Source organism: Acomys minous (genome assembly GCF_964271855.1).
Source record: "Acomys minous genome assembly, chromosome: 14".
Taxonomy (NCBI): domain Eukaryota; kingdom Metazoa; phylum Chordata; class Mammalia; order Rodentia; family Muridae; genus Acomys; species Acomys minous.
This window is the reverse complement of record NC_140496.1, coordinates 45,577,848-45,597,829: the sequence shown is the minus strand read 5'-3', so window position 1 is coordinate 45,597,829 and position 19,982 is coordinate 45,577,848. Positions and strand designations below refer to the sequence as shown.

The 19,982-nt window shown below is 40.9% G+C and overlaps 1 long non-coding RNA gene across 2 annotated transcripts in view; it reads right to left on the bottom strand.

Annotated features, from left to right (window-relative positions):
• The window catches only part of LOC311582333, a 51,868-nt gene that overhangs the window by 28,366 nt on the left and 3,520 nt on the right, over nucleotides 1–19,982 (bottom strand). Inside the window, exons 3-4 of one of the 2 annotated variants that reach the window (XR_014774088.1) lie at nucleotides 4,832–5,017; nucleotides 3,578–4,088 (exon numbers count right to left, since the gene is read on the bottom strand). This is a non-coding gene — a long non-coding RNA (uncharacterized lncRNA). Of the gene's footprint in view, nucleotides 1–3,577; nucleotides 4,089–4,831; nucleotides 5,018–19,982 lie in introns of those variants that run through there. The other variant, XR_014774087.1, reaches the window with a different exon arrangement.

Here is a 19,982-nt window from a genome sequence, read left to right as displayed (position 1 = left end):
CCACTGAAGAGCACCAGTGGCTCAGGAGGAAGTCTTAAAAACAGAGCAGATGTCAGGGTGACATTTTAATGACACTTTTGCCTTACTTCCCCTAATTTAGTGCCAAAAAACTCATTTTTCTTCTAGTTTTATAAAATATGATGCATTGACTGGAATGAGTGACTAAGATATGAGCTTTCTTTTTTTTATAAAAAATACCAGCAACACTTGGCTTCACATAGATTTGTAGAGGCCACTTGGACTGTCAAGTTCAACATTATTCTTAACATTTAGTGATCCTTCTGAAATGCTTGTGTAAATTTGATTTGCATTTCTTTCAAACTGTAAACCAATGACGCAGATGGCATAGACCTAGCAAGTAAAGATCAGGTGAAGAGCTGTCACACTAGGGATAGCCATGCTTAAAAGCTAACATGAGGCTGTTACAAGAGCTTGTAGTATGCTGCTCTTTCAGAGGAACTGGGTCTAGTCCCAAGAAGCCACGTCAGATAGCTCCTGCCTGCATGTAACACTGTTCCAAAGGTGCTCAGGATGTCCTCAGGCCAGCGCAGACACCTGCACTCAAATGTGTGCCCTTACCTCACCTATAGACACAATCGAGGATAAAATAAGTCTTAAAAATTTTTAGTTATCTTTTTAATTATATTTTATTATTTAAATATTTTAAAATTTTAAATATATTTTAATCAAATAGTCTTTCCATATCCTATCCTCCTCCATACCCAGCCAACTTTAATTTTTTTTCTCAAACGAACAAAACAAACAAACAAACACAAACTCAGTACAACAACAGAACACTCCAAAGCCAAGAAAACAATATAGAACATCATGGCAACATCTACACCAAACTGTAACCAAACAAAAGCACACAACTGAACTGTGCCATCCGCTATTTGTTAGTCAACTCCTCCTGAGCATGAGGCCAGTGCTGGAGTTGTTGATATACAGTGCCACTCCATTGGAGAAACTGGTTTCCCTCTCCTAGCAGATATAAATGACAGTTCAGTAGTTGACCTTTACCCTAGTGGCTATACATTCACCAAGTAATTAATTTTTAAAAATATATCAAAATAGAATACAATAAGATAAAAAACGAACAAAAATTATGACATAGAACTTGGACAAGGCAAATCAACAGAAAAAGAAAAGAGCCCAAGAGAAAGCACAAGAATTAGAGACCCATTCATTTGCACACTCAGAATTCTGATAAAAACACTGAACTAGAAGCCATTGTGTGTGTGTGTGTGTGTGCGCGCGCGCGCGCGTGCGCATGCGTGTGTGCGCGCGCGTGCGCGTGCGCGTGCGCACTAAAGACCTGGTATGGATTCGTGCAGGCCCTGTGCATGCTGCTTCAGTCTCTATGTGTTCAAATGAGCTTTGGTCACTTTCATTTAGAGGGCTCTGTTTACATGGTCTTCTCCATCCCCTGTGGCTCTTTCATTCTTTCTGCTGGCTCTTCTGTGGGATTCCTTGAGCTCTGAGGGGAGGATTTGATAGAGACATCCCATTTAGGGCTGAGTCTTTCAAGGTCTTTGTCCATGTCTGTCTGTCTGTCTCTTTCTCCACAATATCTCTATTTTTATTCCCATCTGGCTACAGAAGGAAGCTTCTCTGATGATGGCTGAACATTATTGGCAGCCATTTTATCCACATATAAGTGAGTACGTGCCATATTTCTCTTTCTGGGTTCTGAGATACTCCACTCATGATGATTATTTTCTGGTTTTGTTTGTTTTTTAGAAGAAAATTATTAGGTTTTTACCCTAGGACTCTGGGCTATCTAGTTACTGGATCTTGGTCAACCAAGAAATGTTGGGCATGGGTTCCACCTCATGTAGTGGGTCCTAAGTCAAATCAATTAATGGTTAGTTTTTCCTACAGGTTTTGTGCCACCACAAAGTATTCTGTAGGGAGAATACTATTATAAATGAGGGTTTGTGGCTGGCTTGGCATTTGCATTTCTCTTTTGGTAGCATGCAGAGTATCTTCCTCTACCACAGACACTAGAATGTAGGCACCAGCTCCATGTCTCCATGTTCAATGGGTCTTGTAGGTGTTGCCTTCAGCAATGGAGCCTTGCAGTAAGTTTGTAGAGAGCAGCCTATAGTCTTGACAAATGACTGTTATTTGGAGATTCCCATTGGAGCCCTTTGGCCAACAACTCAATTAGCTATAACCCTACCACAGTACTGGGAACTCATTTGGTGACAAGAAAATTGCCCAGTTGGGACTCGGTCTCCCGCATTATTTGACAATCACATAGATCACCTTTCATAAATATATATATTTTAGGAAATTTCTCATGTATTGTTTTTAAACTACCCTTTAAATGTCCCTTAATTTTAGCTATTGTTCCACATATTCTCCCCTAAACCCCCTTCTCCTTCCTTACTCGGTCCTCCTATTTCAACACTCCCATTCATAATCACTTATTATATGTCCCTTTCCTAACAAGGTCTGTTTCCTCTACTCCCTTACTCTATGCCTACCTTCTGAGGTTCTATGAATTTTTAGCTTGGTTCTCATTGGCTTAACAGCTTATATCCACATATAAGTGAGTACGTGCCATATTTCTCTTTCTGGGTCTGAGATCCTCCACTCATGATGATTATTTTCCAGTCCCATCCATTGCCTACGAATTTCATGATGTCATTTTTGAACAGCTGACTATTACTCCATTGTATAAATGTACCACATTTTCTTTATCCATTCTTCTGTTCAGGGACATCTAGATTGTTTCCAGTTTTTTTTGCTTGTGTGAATTGGGCAGCAGTGAACATGACTGAGCAGGTGTCTCTATGGTAGAATGAAGCGTCCTTTGAGTATACGCCCAGGAGTGGTATAGCTGGGTCTTGAGGTAGATCAATTCCCATCTTCCTGAGGAAAAGCCCCACTGATTTCCATAGTGGCTGTACAAGTTTGCACGCCCACCAGCAATGTGTGAGTGTTCCTCTTACTCCTCATCTTCACCGGGATGAGCTGTCCCTTGTGTTGTTGATCTTAGCCGTTCTGATAGGTGTAGGTGTAAGATAGAATCTCAAGGAAGTTTTCATTTTTATTTCCCTGATAGGTGATGATGTTGAACATTTCTTTAAGTGCTTCTCAGCCGTTTGAGTTTATTCTGTAGGGAATTATGTTTATATCTGTACCTCATTTTTGATAGTTTTGTTTTCTTGATATCTATTTCCCTGAGTTCTTTATTTTGGACATCCAGTCCTTATCGAATATATAATTAATAAAAATTATTTTCCCATTTTCAAGTATTCATTGTTTGTCTTAATGTCTGTTCTGTTCACAAAGTCATATCCTATGCCAGAGTTCTAGGCTACTCCCCACCTTCTCTTCCATTCGGGTCAGTGTGTCTGGTTTTAGGCTGAAGTCTTTGATCCATTTGGAGTTGATTTTTGTGTAGGGTGCTAAGTATGGATTGTTTGGATTCTTCTATATGTAGCCACCCCGTTTGATCAGCACCATTTTCTGAGGACTATAATTACTACATTTTTCCTTCCTCTGAACCCTACCACATATCTTTCATTGCTCTTTTTCAAAAATCATAGCATCTTTTTTCATTAATGGATATTTTATATATATATATATATATATATATATATATATATATATATATATATATACATGCCCATACTGTTTAATTTCACTTGTAGGTATATCTTTCCACTGACGTCCACGTGGTATTAAATAGCTAATTGGTATGCTCTTCCCTGAGGATGACTATTTCTCCCACTCTTAGTATGACAAAGTTGCCTATGTATTTGTGTGTGAGGGGTGTGGTGTGTAGGGTTGAAGTCTTGTGGTCTTTCTCTGTCTGCGTTGGCATGTCTATTGTTGTTCTTCCTGTCCAGCTCATTTTCAGGCAGTCTTGTGGGTGAAACTTTGTGGGTGCAGCTTCTGACATTGCTAAGAGACACACTAGCATAGCAAACTCCCCAATCCTCTGGCTGTTACAATTCCGCAGTCCCCTCCTCTGCAATGATCCCTAAGCCTCAGACGCAGGAGTGTTTTGTATTGGGACTGGGCTCCACAACTCTGCATTTCGATTGTTTGTAGTCTTCTATAACAGTCTCTGTTTCCTGCAAAGAAAAGTTTCCTTGATGAAGGGTGAAGAACACACTCACTTGGGGGCTATAAGGGCAAATATTTAGAATGCAGTTAGGGATTGGTCTGGTTTAGTAGAGTGTTGGCTTTTAAGTGAGGAGTTTAGGATTGCTGCTGAGCAGTAGGAATAACTGTCTCTGGACAGTGTCCGAACAGGTGAGATAAAGCTCATTTTAATAGTAAGGGAGGATATGTTCGGATTAGATTTTGGACATTGGCCTCCAAAGATAAAAGAGCAAATGGTAAATCCCTCTCAGGCCTGTAATTTTAGGCACTGTTTTCCAATCCATTTGCTTAAACTTGAGGCTGCATATCTGGCATGGGTTTCATTTGCTTTCTGTATTCATTCATTAGTGCCATCTCAATCTGTTTCTCAGCATTGGCCTAAGAGTTCGTAATGCTCACCACTGTGGTTATAGCACTAACATGGAGCAAAACAAAGGTGCAAAGTGTTCTGAAAGCACAGGAGGCAAGAAGGCTGCAGACGAACGGCCTTTGAGTAAAATTCTAAGACTTGACCTCACCAAGATCATTCTCCCTTCCCTAATTATCCATTCCATAATTACTGCGTAGTATTGACTTCTAGGTGTTTGTGTATGTCTTATACTCTTACTTACATACTTTACCATGTTCTATTTTAATGCTGATGTTTAAAATGCCTCCTTATTCTGTCCTGTGAATAATTTATATATACATTTGCCATTCATCAACTACTTACCAAGCTTGAACTGACAGGGATCCTCTAGTGTAAGCTTGAGGGTCAAAGGATGAGGCAGACAGCTCTTCATCAAATGAGCACATTAGTTTAAAGTTACCAGCTACCAATGAAGGCTGGGAAGATCAGGGAATCCAGCAGGGAGCCCTGAAGTCACTATTAACAGCTTGGAGGTCAGGAAGATGTTCCCTGAAATAAAGTAGAATTATCATAAACCTGGAGAATATAGGCTCAGAAGACAGTGGAGTAACGCATGTCCCGTGAAGGCCCGGGGCTGTACAAAACTAGATTTATACCTTGAAAAGTGAACAGTAATGCGCAGGATGTGCTGCAGCAGGGGATTGTAGTGACACATGCTTGGGCCTGAGGCGGGGTGGGCTTATCTTGTGAAGAGTTGGACCCCTTTGAGAGATGCTGAGGATAAATGTCAGATGTGATAGCTTTGCCCATGTCCATTAGCATATACCATTTGTATAAAGTTAGGGTGTTCCATTGTGACATATCTGACATACATGCATAGAATACACTTGGATCATAATTACTGGCTTCACTAGTTTTCTTAGACTCTCTTTTTTTTCTTTCCCCTATCTGTATCCTAATAGTGTATCTACTATACACTCTCTTTATTTTCATGTCCTTTTAACTGCCTCCACCCTTACATAACTAAGAAAAATTAGGAGATAATTGTCACTATGAAACTGGCTTATTTCACCCATTTTACTGGTCCTTAGTTCTATCAATTTCCTGCAAACAACATAATTTCATTCCCTGCAGATGAGGGACTCTCTATTGTGCATGTGTACCTGATTTCCTTTATCATTCATCCATGGGTGAGCACTCAGGATCTTTCCTTTCTTCTGGACAACATTCCTTAATATTGGAAACAGCTGTGAATACCGGTGTGCAACTATCTCTATTGTACACTGACTTTTGGTCACCCTGAAAGTGTTATGGGTGGATCTTATGGAAGCTGGACTGGGGGTTTTTGACTTGAGTGTTAAAGGATGGTTCCTACTGCTCTGTGGAGAATAATCCAAGCTGAGCAGGAGTGGCTGCAGGGGTCTGCTCAGGGAGTGTCACTGTAGTCTGGGTTATAGGTGATTGTGTTTATATCATGAATGAGGTCAAGCATACACACACACAACACACATGTGAGTGTATGTGTCCTGAGGTTGGATGGAAAACAGAAATTGGCTATTTATAACAAACTATAATTGATGCTCCTGGGCGCAGGATTCAACATCTGGCTTTCTGAAGCAACAGGATTATTATGGGGAAAGTGTCATTTACGTGTGATGCTTTTGTACATTAAAAAGGTAGACAGATGACCAACATATTTACTAGTGACATTCATCTTAAGACATGTTTAAATACTAATATTTTTCAGTCTAAGTAAGTGACCTTTTAAAGTGATACTAGTAAGTTTTAGTATCTATATTTGGTAAAAAGTCCCCTGATTAGGTGCTTGGTTTTTTTTTCTTGAGGTTTTTTTTTTTCCTTGCTCGGTAGCTGGCATTGACAGTAAATGTGACCTTCATGTAAGCTTGTTTAAAAAAAAAAAAACCTATTTGAGAAATGTTATGCCATTCAGAAGGGCAGTGCCATTTTACTCAAGTGAGGAATAGATAACAATAAATCATATGGCAATAATGCTGAAAGCTGTATCATCAGCTTGGAGATTATAAAAGACATTACTTCTCATAGATGCTACATAGCTGTGCACAAACAGCTACAGGTAGTGAGCTCACCCAACACCCTTTTCCCATTTTTAACCCTAGAAAAGCCTTTAGTTTCGCTTTAGACTCATCATTCTTTTGAATGGTATCCAAGGAACTCTCTAAGCCATGGAATTAATATGCTATTTTGGTACAAAGATATTTTCTCTGAAGATGTGATAGGAGCCTTCCTCTCTTTTTCCCCTCACCACATACCCTCTTTTAACTGTATTTTCCTTCCTTATTTGAAGACACTCACTTTCTTGGTAACGACCCCTTCACACCCACATCATCTATCTGTATATGCATTGACTATACTTCCAAACTGTATCCAGGATAGTCACCTCTTTCCACCTTCACTTTACAGTTCCCCTACTCCAAACCAGCATTACCTCCTGTTCAGCTTTTGTAGTTTCTTCCCATTCTTCAGGCTTTAACCCTTTGAACTGAGGCATCTCGTCTGGGCCCAGCAGTCTCTGACTCCTTAAAAACATAACTTATTCATGCATGTTCCTTTAAGCAAATGGTGCTCTGTAATCTTAATACACACGAAGAGCAACATCCTGACAAGGACACTGGAGCGGCTAGTGACTGTAGCTGGACTCTGCTGATTTCATCTCCCCATTTCTCTGTCTCATGCCCTGCACCGGCTTTGCTCTTTCAGACATGCCAAGCACCCTTCCACAGCAGGACCTGCTCAGTTGCTTTTTTTTTTTTTTTAATTTAAAAACTTTTTAATTTGTTCACTTTACATCCAGATGGTAGCCCCTTCCCTTGTGTCCTCCGAGTCACACTCTCCCTCCTTCCCTTCCCTCCCTCACTCCCCTAATCCTCAGAAAGGGGGGCCCTACTCCCCTATCATTTGATCTCAGCCTATCAAGTCTCATCTGAATTGCCTGCATCCTCTTCCTCTGTGGCTTGGCATGGCTGCTGGGCCAGGGGGAAGCAATCAATGAGTGGGCGCCAGAGCCCCTAATCCCTATATCATGGGACCCACAAGGAGGCTGTGCTGCCTGCGGACTACATCTGAGCAAGGGTCTAGGTCCTCATCATGCCTGGTCCTAATGTTTTTCCCTCTCCTAACTTGATTGGTTTCTTCACAGGACTCAGGCTCTACTGAGTCTGCCCAGAGAGCCCTTCGCTGGCAACCTTACTTGAAATAGCCCCCCCAGTACAACCTTAAAATTCCATTTCCTGCCTTGATTTCCATTGCAGGTATTAGTCCCCCAATAAGTGTGTGTGCTTGTTTATTTGCCTTTCTGTTTCTCTGTCTACTTTGTATTATTTTACTATCCACTGCCCTTGGGAGAGCGACTCACTGCAGCAGCTGTTCAGTCGACACGGACTTAGTGAATGTCAGAGCAATGGTGTTCTCTAGAAGCGTGACAAAGCAAGGGTTTATTGCTGTCCTAGGCCACCAGAAATACAGCGTGTCAGTACCCTGTATGGAGGCTTCTCACCTCCGTAACTGCAAGTGAAATATTGGGACTGTTTGAAGACACATTTGTGACAATTAGTTTCACAGCTAATGAAGTCTGAGGGGTAAGAGGCAGCTTCAAATGCTTTTCAATGAGTGCTATAGGTTCCTGTGCTCTGGAGTTGACACTGTTGATAACAGTCAATAACATTAGTCATTACATAATTCCTTTTCCTTTGAGGCATACTACATTTTACCTGCCCTCTGGTGTTAAATATGGCAATGTGCTTTCTTGGAATGATTAACGTTTAGAAATAACACATGTAACCATCAAATGGAATTTATGTATGTTCCAAGCACTCCTAGAAGTGGGTTCTGTCCTGGCACGTGGTCCACCCAGCAGGGTCACTCCACTAAAGAAGACTGTCTCCCTCCTAGCGTCACCTTGTGTTTTGAAACAGGGTCTTTTATTTGTCTGAAATTTTCTAAATGGGTTAGGCTGGGTGTTCAGGGAGCCCCAGGGATTTGTCTGTCTCCATTTCTCTAGTGCTAGAATTATAGGCCCATGCCACCATGCTCAACTACATGTGTGCACATGTGTGCATGTGTGCATACATATCAGAGAGGAGAGAGAGAGAGAGAGAGAGAGAGAGAGAGAGAGAGAGAGAGAGAGAGAGAGAGAGAGAGAGAGAGAGAGACTTGTAGGGATCCAAAATCAGGTCGTCATGATTTCAGGCAAGCACATTGCTCCTAAGCCATGACCTCAACCTCTGGTTTTTCACTTTAAGCCCATACATGTATGACTTTATTATACTGATTATTTGATAGCTTTCATTTACTAGCATATGTCATGTGCAGCATCAACCTCTCCCCTACCTCCTTCACCATTGCTTTGAGCCTCTTTAGATAATCTCCATCTATTTGGAAGTTAAGATACTACAGCCCATGGACATCTCTCAAAACCCCTAACATTATTGGCTCCTTCAAATTCGTTCAATGGGATCAGACCATTGTTTTCTTTAACACAACAAAACATCCTCTGTTAGTTTTCAACAAATATTCAATTTCCAAACATATACAGACTGCACAGTCCTGAGTAACTATTCTCTGTTAATTACTGGTTCACATGAAACAGTGTTTAATAGAAAGAACAGCTAGCTCAACTCACAATGGTCACAACAGTAGTTTTCCTGGAGACCCTCTGCTGAGGCATCTTCTGACCTACTGCTCAATAATGCTGTTATGTTGGAATCCGTGTTCCTCTGTAATTATCTCTCATTGATTGTGGGCAGATTCTAGAGACCCATCTCTTCCAAACAGAGGGATGACAGAAGGTAGGAGCTGTCACTATTATGCTTAGGTCACGAAAGGCTGTGATTTCTGTGACGCCGACCTCTGCTCTCTGCCTCATTTCTTGTGCCTCCTTGAGTGGAGTGTAGGCTGGCAAGGAATGGAAAGAGCCCTCTAGTGAAAACCTGGGAGGTAACTGACCTCTCAGAACAGCCTTGCACGTGGGAATGGAAGTGTGCCTCTTCTTAGTTAGGACTTAAGATGACTTTGACCTCAGCATCACATTGGTGAGGAGCTGAGCTAAGCAGTATAAATTCCCAAACCATAGTGTGTGGTAATTGTTACACAGTAATAGATACCTAACACAAACATCTGCTTGACAGCTTAGCACAAGTTTCACATGTGCTTCCATATTTGTTGCATAACATTGAAGTGCGTATTCAAGGGCCAAGACTTAACAAAATTTATAAAAGACAGTCTCAAGTATAACTAGCATTTGAGGACCTGGTGGTACAAAAATGCAAATTCTGCCAGCACACACAGGATTTACCAGGTCAGCTTGTTCTATAGCATCAGCCATTTGCACACTGGTCTAGTTGCATCAGTGCAAATGGCAGTGGAGCGGAAGAACATGGGTGACAGGCTCCCGTTAGTAAGGCAGGTGATATAAGAAGGACTGACGGCCCAGAGCGGGCTGGCCCTTGTAGGTCCCCAGGTCTCTGCCGTTGCTGCCGATCTACAGCAGCAATGTGATGACGGCCTCCGGGGAGCTGGTTGCCTGGCCCTAGTCTGTATGTTACAGCATAGTACAGCTGTCCCCCAAAAAGGGAATGCATGAACCTTCTTATTTATCAAAGAAAAATGGGCTCTGAAAAACCATAAGAATTCTCCTGCCGAGTGCACTCCCGTGACGGATGGCTTAGTCATCTGTGTCTAGGAAAAGGTGGGTTTATTTCAGTTTCAGTTTACTTCACTAACTCAGAACTGTGCATCTCAGGACCAAAGTGTTGACTCTGGTGCTTCATTTTTCCATCTTTCTTCTTTTTCTTTTCTTTTTTTTTTTTAAATTGAAAATATATTCTGATCTTACAAAATACATCCCAACCACAGTTACCCCTCACTCCTTCTGGCTCCCCTTACTTTTTAACTATCAAGGGAGATGGTGCTTATATGTTTTTGTCTGTCCCCCTTAAATGTTATTTGAATGTCTTCCTTGAATATGTTTTTGGTGTGTGTGACCATGTGCACGTATTTTATTCAAGTATAACTTTGAATATAATTTATATGTTGTCAAGTATACATGATGTAATTAATAATGTTTGCTATGACAGGGAATGTTTATAGCTATATGTTTATAACTGATATATATATACATATATGTATATATATAATTTAAAGATTATTACTACATTTCACCAAGAAAAAAATCATTGCTAGTATCTTTACACAAAGATTTTCATCATGTATCTTTCTTCTATCTCTTATACATAAAGTTTGTTCAAGGAAGAGTTTAAATTTCCTTAGCAAAATAAATAATCAATTTCAACAATTTCAATTATAATTGGTTTCAACTCCTACTTGTGGCTGTAAATAAATTGAATAGCCAAGTAAGTTGATTTAATTTGAAATACCATGATGAGGCTTTGTATGACATAAGTGGCAGTATTTAACTGCTCAAAATAAGAAAAAATATAAAGTATTTTCCACATTTTTCTTAAATTATTTGTTGTGTAACATACAGTGGTCGTAAAAATGTCTTATTGATTTTCTTTTTATGTAGGATCCTATGTATTTTAGACATCTTAAGTTTACATGGGAGCATGCATAGAGTAGTATTTATAAAGTAAAAGAAACACTTCATAATTACCTTATATTTTAAACTATTTAAATATAAATTAAATAAGATACTTAAAAGTGACATTGAGAGGTCTGAAGGCCACAGAGACTGGATCTGTCTTATGAAGGTAAGCATGGTCTTCACAGATATTACAAGACAGTCTCTGGCTGGCGCCCTCACTCATCTAGGTAACTGCTGTTGGTCCTGGTGGTCATGGCTGAACTAAATGTCTGCAGCTGAAACTGACAATGGGAAGCATTAGCCCTGCGTGTAGTCTCGGGTCATTGTGAGGACATTGCTCATCGTTTTACCACCTCTTTGTCTTTCATAAAACCCGTGAAACAACTAAAAAAAAAAACCATGATGGAAAAATCTGAAAGTAGCCAAATAATTTTTGTGGGTGGCTAATATTTTATTATGTGTACACATGATGTTTATTTGGAAGCAAGATACAATGTGCTCTGAAATAAAAGTACTCTTAAATAGCAGAGACATCGCACATTCTTTGCGGACGGCTGTGTTTTGAGTCTGCCAAGGGGAGCCCCTAGCGATGCATATATTAATAACTGCTTTATATTTAATGACCAAAGAGTCCTACTATTAAAACTTGGATTCTAGGATCTTTATCATCTATCATTAATGAAGCTCAGGAAATGTACAAGGTAGCTAACATCACATAGAGTGTGCCAGGCAAAACGCTTTCCCTGAGGAGCCTCCACACTGAAAGCAGAACCGTGCAGGAGTGACAAGGTGGCATCGTAGAAGCTGATTTAAGAGTTATAAACTTGGCATTGCTTGGCCTAGCAGGCGGATAGAGGGAGAAACTGAAAGCTAAGGTTTTCAGGCTAGAAAGATGTTCACTAAAGTACAAGTAAAACCCAAAAAGCAAGTAAAGGCATCAGAAAAGAAGCTTCTGGGCCCGTTCTGTGGCACAGCTCCACCCTGAGCCCTCAGAGTGCCTTGTGCACCCTGCTACTATGGAGTCTCGGGATTGCTTCCCACACATGATGTAAGACAGTGCTCTCAGTCATGAGGCTCCTCGGAATCAGATGGAGAACCAAGCTGCAGATTGCTAGTCTGTACACAGAGGAAAGCTTAGCCAGAAGGACTTAATGCCCTGAATGCACATTTCTAGAAAAGTCTTGGCAATCTCTCTGCTGCTAAATGCGTTCCGGAGCACCATTGGGAGACTTGGCTTTCTGAACCATCTCCTGTTCCTCTTGTACTCTGTCCTCCAGCTCCAGCGTGGAGTCAGTGCTAATTTTCTTCTGTGTCTGGCAATGGCCCATTGCAGTCTTTCCTTTTCTAGGAATTTCCCCCAGATTGAGGTTTATCTTTCAAACATGCCGCCATGTATGTTCACAGTGCCGTTGGGAAGCAATACGATGCCTTCAGTTGGTTGTTGGATGACTAATTTGTGTGATTTCTTTGTTTCTTTGATTGTGAGAATATTTTCCTCTCTGATCACAGTGTAACTTTTTATAATTAACCGTAAACATCTGTTGGTGCGATGTTTAACAAAACGTATTAAGTGGACATCTGGAGTAATCATACAGTGAACATGTGCTCTGTATTCATCATTATCTTTGGTCTATTCTTTTCAATAAACATAATTTTCTTAGGTGATGAACATCTTACAGATAATAAAAGTTAATAAAGTACATGAGCACATTAAAAACAAGGAAATCTTGAAATTTGAAGGCAAATGGATGGAACTAGAAATGATCATCCTGAGTGAGATAACCCAGACCCAGAAAGATACACATGGTATATACTAATTTATAAGTGGATATTAGCCCAATATGGATGTCCTCTGAGAGTCTTCACTTAGTGGGAGAATCAGGACCAGATGCTGCGACTCGCTATTAGACTCCAAGTGAAAGTGGTATGGAAGAATGGGGAGATAGAAGGACCCAAAGTGTCCAGGAGCCCCATCAAGACTGGCAGATCTGGACCCAGGGGCCCTGCACAAACTCCTGTACCAACCAAGGACAATGCGTGTAGTAAACCTAGACCTGTCCCCTATCCAGATCTAGTCAATGGACAAAGCATTCTTCACAGCTGTGTGAAGGGCAGGGACTGATTCTGACACGAACTCTATTTCACCACTTCCCCTTGGTGGGGAGGCCTGGTGGCACTCAGAGGCAGGGGAAGCAAGCTATCCGGATGAGACCTGATAGGCTGTGGTCAGAGGGTGGGGGAGGAGGACCACTTCTGTCAGAGGCCTGGGGAAGAGGGAGAGAGGATGGGATTGGGAAGATACAAGTGAGGGGATAACAATCAGGATGTAATCTGAATAAATTATTTTTAAAAAAGAACACGAGCACAATAAAAAGTCAAAGTATGCACACCTTTAATTCCAGCTACTCTTGAGGTTGAGGCAGGATTGAAAGTAATCTATTCAAAAGAGGGGAAAGATGGCAAGAATGAGAGATGGGCAGAGACAGACAGAGCAGACGAAAGCAAGCCTAAGAAACTTATAGGCAAATGGATGGGACTAGAAAAGATCATCCTGAGTGAGGTGACCCAGATCCAGCAAAACACACTTGCTATATACTGTTATAAGTGGATATTAGTCCAAAATAGATGCCCTCTGAGAGACTTTACCCAGCATAGGATAGGGACAGATGCTAGGACTCACAGACGGACAGCTTAATGCTGAGAGTGGTGTGGAAGAATGGAGGGATGGGAGGACCCAGATAGTTCAGGAACCTCCGCGAGGAGACCATCAAGGCTGGCAGATCTGGGCCCAGAGGGTCCTCAGCAATCTGTTGTATCAACTAAGGACAATGCATGCAATGAACCTAGATCCCTTGTTCAGATGTAACCAATGGATAGTGTATTCTCCATGGTTGGGGAGTGGGGACTGCCTCTAATATGAACTCTGGTGCCCCCAATTTGATCACTGCCCCTTGGTGGGGAGTCCTGGCCTGCACACAGAGGATGGGGAAGCAGGCTATCTAGATGAGACCTGGTAGGCTGTGATCATATAGTGGGGGAGGAGGTCCCCTTCTATCAGAAGTCTAGGGGAGGGGAATAGGACTGAAGAGGGAGACGGGGTGGGAATGGGAAGATACAAGCAAGGGGATAAAAATTGGGATATAATATGAATAAATTATAATAAATTAAAAAATAATTTGGATGCTGACCATTATTGCTTTTCCAGCTGAATGGGGGTATTAGATGTGACAGTTGGAGTACCTGTCCATGGGCCCACTTAAAAGACTACAGCAAACAATTCCCAGTGGTTTTATTTGCATAACTTCCAGATCTAGAGATGAAAGGGAGTCATTAACAGGAGCCTGGAATGGAGAAGTAGAGCTAGGGTTACAGACCATAGGTAGGGGACCAGAAGAAGCCAAAATAGGATTTTTTATAAATGTCTAAATCAAAGTCCATTGAAATCTCTTAACTGGATCACGAAATCATTCACCCGTTTGGCTCCTTCTTCCTTTTCCTTTGGCCCCCGATGCTTGAGGTTGATGAAACCAAGATCTGATTTCAAACACTCAGATAGCAGCGGGAGTGACAAGAATCAGACTGTGAAGCCCCTCCCAGATGCTTTTAGAGAGGGAAAGAGGGAAATTTAACTATCTTTGAACTTTTAGGTTAAAACAATAGTGGCCTTTCTGTCTTGGTTGCAGAGGGTGTTGAATTGAGCCAATGACTGGGTAATAATTTTATTATGAAGGAGAAAATCACTAGTGAAAAATAGATTTGTAAATACCATATCATATGGACCTAGGTGTGGGGAGTGAGGTTCCCGGGACTGCTGCGGTGTTTGTTGGACCTTCCTGTTGGGTGTTTGACTATGTTTTTCCACCCTTACAGCAAGTGGGGGGTCTGGTGCCTTGTGTTGGGCGGAGCTTCTGAATACTCAGCCTTCTACTTACCAGTTTTTTTTTCCAGCTATGCAGAACTGAGGGAGTTTTCCTCTGTGTTCCCCCTTCTCTTTGTGGACCAGACCAGTAGATGATGGCTTATGTCCTCCCCAAACAAGAGGACAGGTGATATCCCACAGCTAAGGACATTTCAAGAAGTAGTTCGGACACGCCTGGGACTCAGTGGGCTTTGTAGGGCAAGAACAAAAGACTGTCTCACAATTCTACTGTCCATATGAGTGAATGCCTCCCAGTGTGATTACTGATCATCCGGGTCAGTTATACCAGCCTGGTATTTTTAAAAATTGAGTTATTTATTTGCCTTGTATCCCAATAGCGGCATCCTTTCCCTCCTCTCCTTCCAGGCTCTACTTTCTCACCTCCCTTTTCCATGCCCATCACCCCTCCTCCCTTTATCCTCAGGAAAAGTGAAGCTTTCCATGGATATCAAAAAGCCTTGGCACAGCAAGTTGCAGTGTAACTAGGTGCTTTTCCTATTGAGGCACAGTTATCCAAAGCAGCCTGGTATTTCTAACTTCTGTGCCCTCGTTAGGCCTTCCGAGTACTGGGGTTAAAGTGCCATGCCACTACATCCAGCCTCGATTTCCTTCATTTTTAAAAGGTCTACTCTATTAGATACTTACCAACTTTCAGTTACCCTTCTTGTCATCTTATTGATGTGTAATGGGTCTTTTGATTTTTCTTTTGTCTTTTCCTCCCTATGTGCCCATTACTATAGTTGCTCTGACTCTGTATCCTGCAGTATTTTTCTAGTGGCGATTTCCTTATACCCTCAAATAAGAGCCATGGCGTGTGCTTATACTTCAGATGTGTGCCTTAGGCGTTGGATGACTTTTTATTTCGTATGGCTTTTTTTTTTTTTGGATGTGTGTGTGCATGTGTGGTATGCGGGGGTGCACACACTAGACTGTGCTCATGAGGAGGCCCAGTGGCTGACAAATCACGGTCCATTCAAGCACCGAACCATTAAGAAGCAACAAAAAGAAGGAATGACTGATAGACACAACCACACGAAAAAGCAGTGAGCATTTCAAAGGTCAGAGACGTCTAAAAATGGTGGCAGTCGTTCTATGAGGTTTGAAGACAAGCAAGACTAATCTTCAGCGACAGGACTCAGGAGAGCGTGTGCTCTGAGAGGAGGGCAGGTTGGGCCTGCCAAAATGTAGTGGGGAGGTGATTTCACGAAACCATGCTTTTCAAAATACATCAAAGCATATAGTTAACATCCCTGCATTTTGCTCTATGTGGCATTTGCTTCAAGCGAATGCAGCCGGAGGGTGGAGGAATGGCTCTGTGGATAAAGTGCTCACTGGGCAAAATGAGAGCCTGAGTTCCCAACCATCCACAGAAAAAGCTGAGCGTGGGGAATACTCCTCTAATCCTGAGGCCGAAAGACAGAGACAGGAAGACCCCAGGGGCTGATAGCCAGCCTAGTCCGTCAACATTCAAGTTCTGGGTTCTGCAAGAGACACAAGAGACCCTGTCACGACACATAAAGTGCAGAGCTGCAGTGGAAGACACCTGGCATCAACCTAAAGAGGCATTTTTTAACAACAGATTCTACAGCCAAAGGAAAATTTGATATTCTGGGTTATACAGACAGTTTCTGTGATGGAAAACTTTTTAGTTATTAAAGTGCTAATGGAATCATGAATTGCCAAGAGGGTAATGTCTTATAAAATATTTCCCAAACTTATTTGACTGCAGAAGCTTTTTTTTTTTTTATAATGAAACATCTATTAACATCTTGTGGATATTTTGGGAAATCCTGTTGTACATCATAACGCTTAATTTTCCTTAATTGTTTTATGGATCTAATTGTTTTATGTAATTTAACTTAATGTCCCTTATTATATTTTCCATCTCCTTGATGTCAGGACCTATGTTACATCCTTTTTCCCAGGTACCATTTTGATGGTTTGTTTGATTTTTTTCTCTCTTAGAAATTATTTTGTAGTTCATGGTGTTAAGTGCAGATCTGGGCAGGAGGCTATAGAAATGCTAGTTCTGCACTTTTAAAGGGGCCTAAAAATCAGATGTGGAGAAAATTAAGATTAACTTTAAGACTTTTTTTTCCAGATAAGTGCAGTGTATTTGCACTGAAATATTCTCAGAATCAACACGTGGGCACTTATTTATTTATGCATTCATCTCAGTTAACAAAGAGTAGGGACGGTTAAAAATGAGGCCTCTGTAAAATATAGAAATTGGGTATGATCCAGTATATAAGAGTTCTCAGAATTAAATCATCTGGGGTTTCTCGGAGTAAATATATCAATCTCTTGAAATTACATTAAGCAGAAATTCCATCCACGGTTTATCTAACTAACCAACTCATTTGAGAGTTTGCATCACTAGGGAGGTCTCAAATTCCTTGATCAACAAAGATGTAATTTTGACAGAACAAGCAAAAAAAATAGAATCAATTAATATGAGGCTTTCTCAAGTAATTTAAGGTTAGAAGTGAGCTTCCTTCATTTTTCTCCTGCAACCATTTTCAAACATGTGGACATGAACATTACATAAAAATAAATTCCAGGCAAAATCTTAGCTAGTATGTTCAATGTAGGTGCAAGAGCTTTACAGCACCTAAGATTTTGCTTGGAATTTGTTTTTTATGTAATGTTCATGAGAATGCTCTAGAAAGGCAGTTTGAGATTCCTATTCCAAAAACCACGACTCTACCACTTTACATTTGATCAAATTCAGCTGTAATTTGTTTAACAATAAAGCATTTGGATCTAAGTTGATTTTTTTCATTTTGTGACAACTATAACACTCCTGAAAATAATGTTCGGTTGGACCTGTGGAAACAAAGTGAAATAAGTGTCTGAAGAGACGTCTCAGTGGTTAAGAGCACATACTGCTTTTATAGAGGTTTCGAGTTCAGTTCCTGGCACCCATGCAGAAGATCTCTAGTTCCAGCATTCAGGCCTATTGAAATATAATATTGAGCGAGTTTTTCCTATAATCATTCTGCAGATACCCAGAAAGTTGTTACAATTAATTTTAATTCTTTCGATTATTTTAATTTCAAAACTATAATGGTATTAACAAACAACTACCTTATCAAATTTTATCATAAACTGATATTTATCTGATGTGTTATTTACTTTGGGTGCCTCTGGTGACACTCATATCTTGCACTTTTTGTCTCAGGTCATCATGTCTCATGGTAAATTTATAATTAATAGTTGCTAAAAATGTCATACAGCTACAGAAATTCGTGTTTGTTAATACAAGGCTTCACTTAAGCAATGATCCAGGGAGCCGTCCCCTTTTCTAACTAAGTCACTCTTTACTTCCAGTCGAGATAAGGGAACACCATTCTGTAAGGTAACCCCAGTTAACTTACATGGCTAACCAGTGACAGCTAAGATGTTTAGGGCCCATGCCAGAGTATATGCTTTGCTTTATTTTGTGAAGCTAAAACTAAAAATAGCATTTTCATGCCTGCCGCTGGATCCCAGGGCTCGACTCAGCAGTGTGATATTTACCTTTGGCAGATGACTTACTCTTTGTGAGGCACAGGTAAGATATATGACTTGGATCTTAAGTACATTGCTTCATGGTGAGGAATGATTGACAGGTACGAGTGAAACGCTGGAACCTGGGCCTGGCGCATTAAGGAGCATTGCAACCACCTTATATTATTGATTTCACTGCATACAGCATTCTGTCTTTGTCTGTCTTTTACCTCTTTAGGACCAATAATGTACATTGAATTGGGTTGCGTTCCGGTTTTCGTGGTTATTTTTCAGCATTTCTTTGGTATTTGACTATTAACCTGGGGATTAATATCCAAGTGCGAGTAACTGAATTGCGACCCATAAGGGCCTTACTTTCAACAGGGTCAAGCAAGGTATATTATTTTACATGTCCTCAAAACAACCAGGGTGGGGTGCAGGATTTTGTTTGTTTTACCTTGCTTTTTCTCTATCTCTGCTGAATATCACTGCCTGGTTTGACCGAGTGTGAATTACATTTGTGATGGAGGAGTTTAGTCAACTGTTTCTGCTTCCTCCACTAAATGAATCCTTTCAGGAGCCACATTTCAAATGTGCTTATTGCACAGAATGGTAGGAGCTGAAATGAATCTTTGACTTGGAACAATGCCCGTTCTTGAGAAATATGATCTAATTAAGCAATTTCCCAATAAAGCGGGCATTTAAATTTTCAGAGGAACCAAGAAACAGACATAATGATGTTTAAAAATGGTGTTAGTAAATCACTTTACAGTTTATAAAAGGCCTTTATTTTACTGGCTCAATGATTTTCAAACTGGTTTTAGTCACAGAGTGTCACATGTGTGTATGTGTGTGATGCTTTGGCTAATTATGTACATAGCACAAGCAAGGACCTTTCTCTCTAAGCTCACCCAGTTAGCCTTCTTTCTTCCTCTGATCTGACTCCTCAAGAGTGGTCCTGAGAGTCCTAGGATAAAAGCTGCTAGCATCCTGTTCCTTGGGTGCAGGGCACAGCCACACCACTGCCTTTGGATTTGTTTTCTTCTGTGGAAATGTTTGTGTAGTGTGGAGGAAGTCATCTAACGCATGGAGAACAGTTAAAAGTGCCAAGGACAGTTGAGCAGTCTCCTGGCATCTCTCTATGTGTCATGAGCATCATGTTTGAGGCTTGATGCAAACTCCGTGGCTGAGTCAGGGTGCTTTAGGCTTTCAGGTTCCCCAATTCCAACATCGAATGTTTCACTGATGTAAAAACTGACGAATACCACTTCTTAGATGACCATGGACAGAAGAAAGAACTTTTAGGAGGTAACTCAAGTTTCATCTTTACTGCTGAGTCCTTTATAAGCAGAAATGACGTGATGACAAATTGCATGTACGTGTTTGCACACCATTTTCCCTCTGACTCAGTTGTTTACCATTTATTCACTGAACACGTCTGGTGTGCTAGGTGGTCCATCTCTTTTAAAACTCACATTGTGATAATTTATTATTCATATTCCCTTCCCAGTCCGGGCTTTACTGTG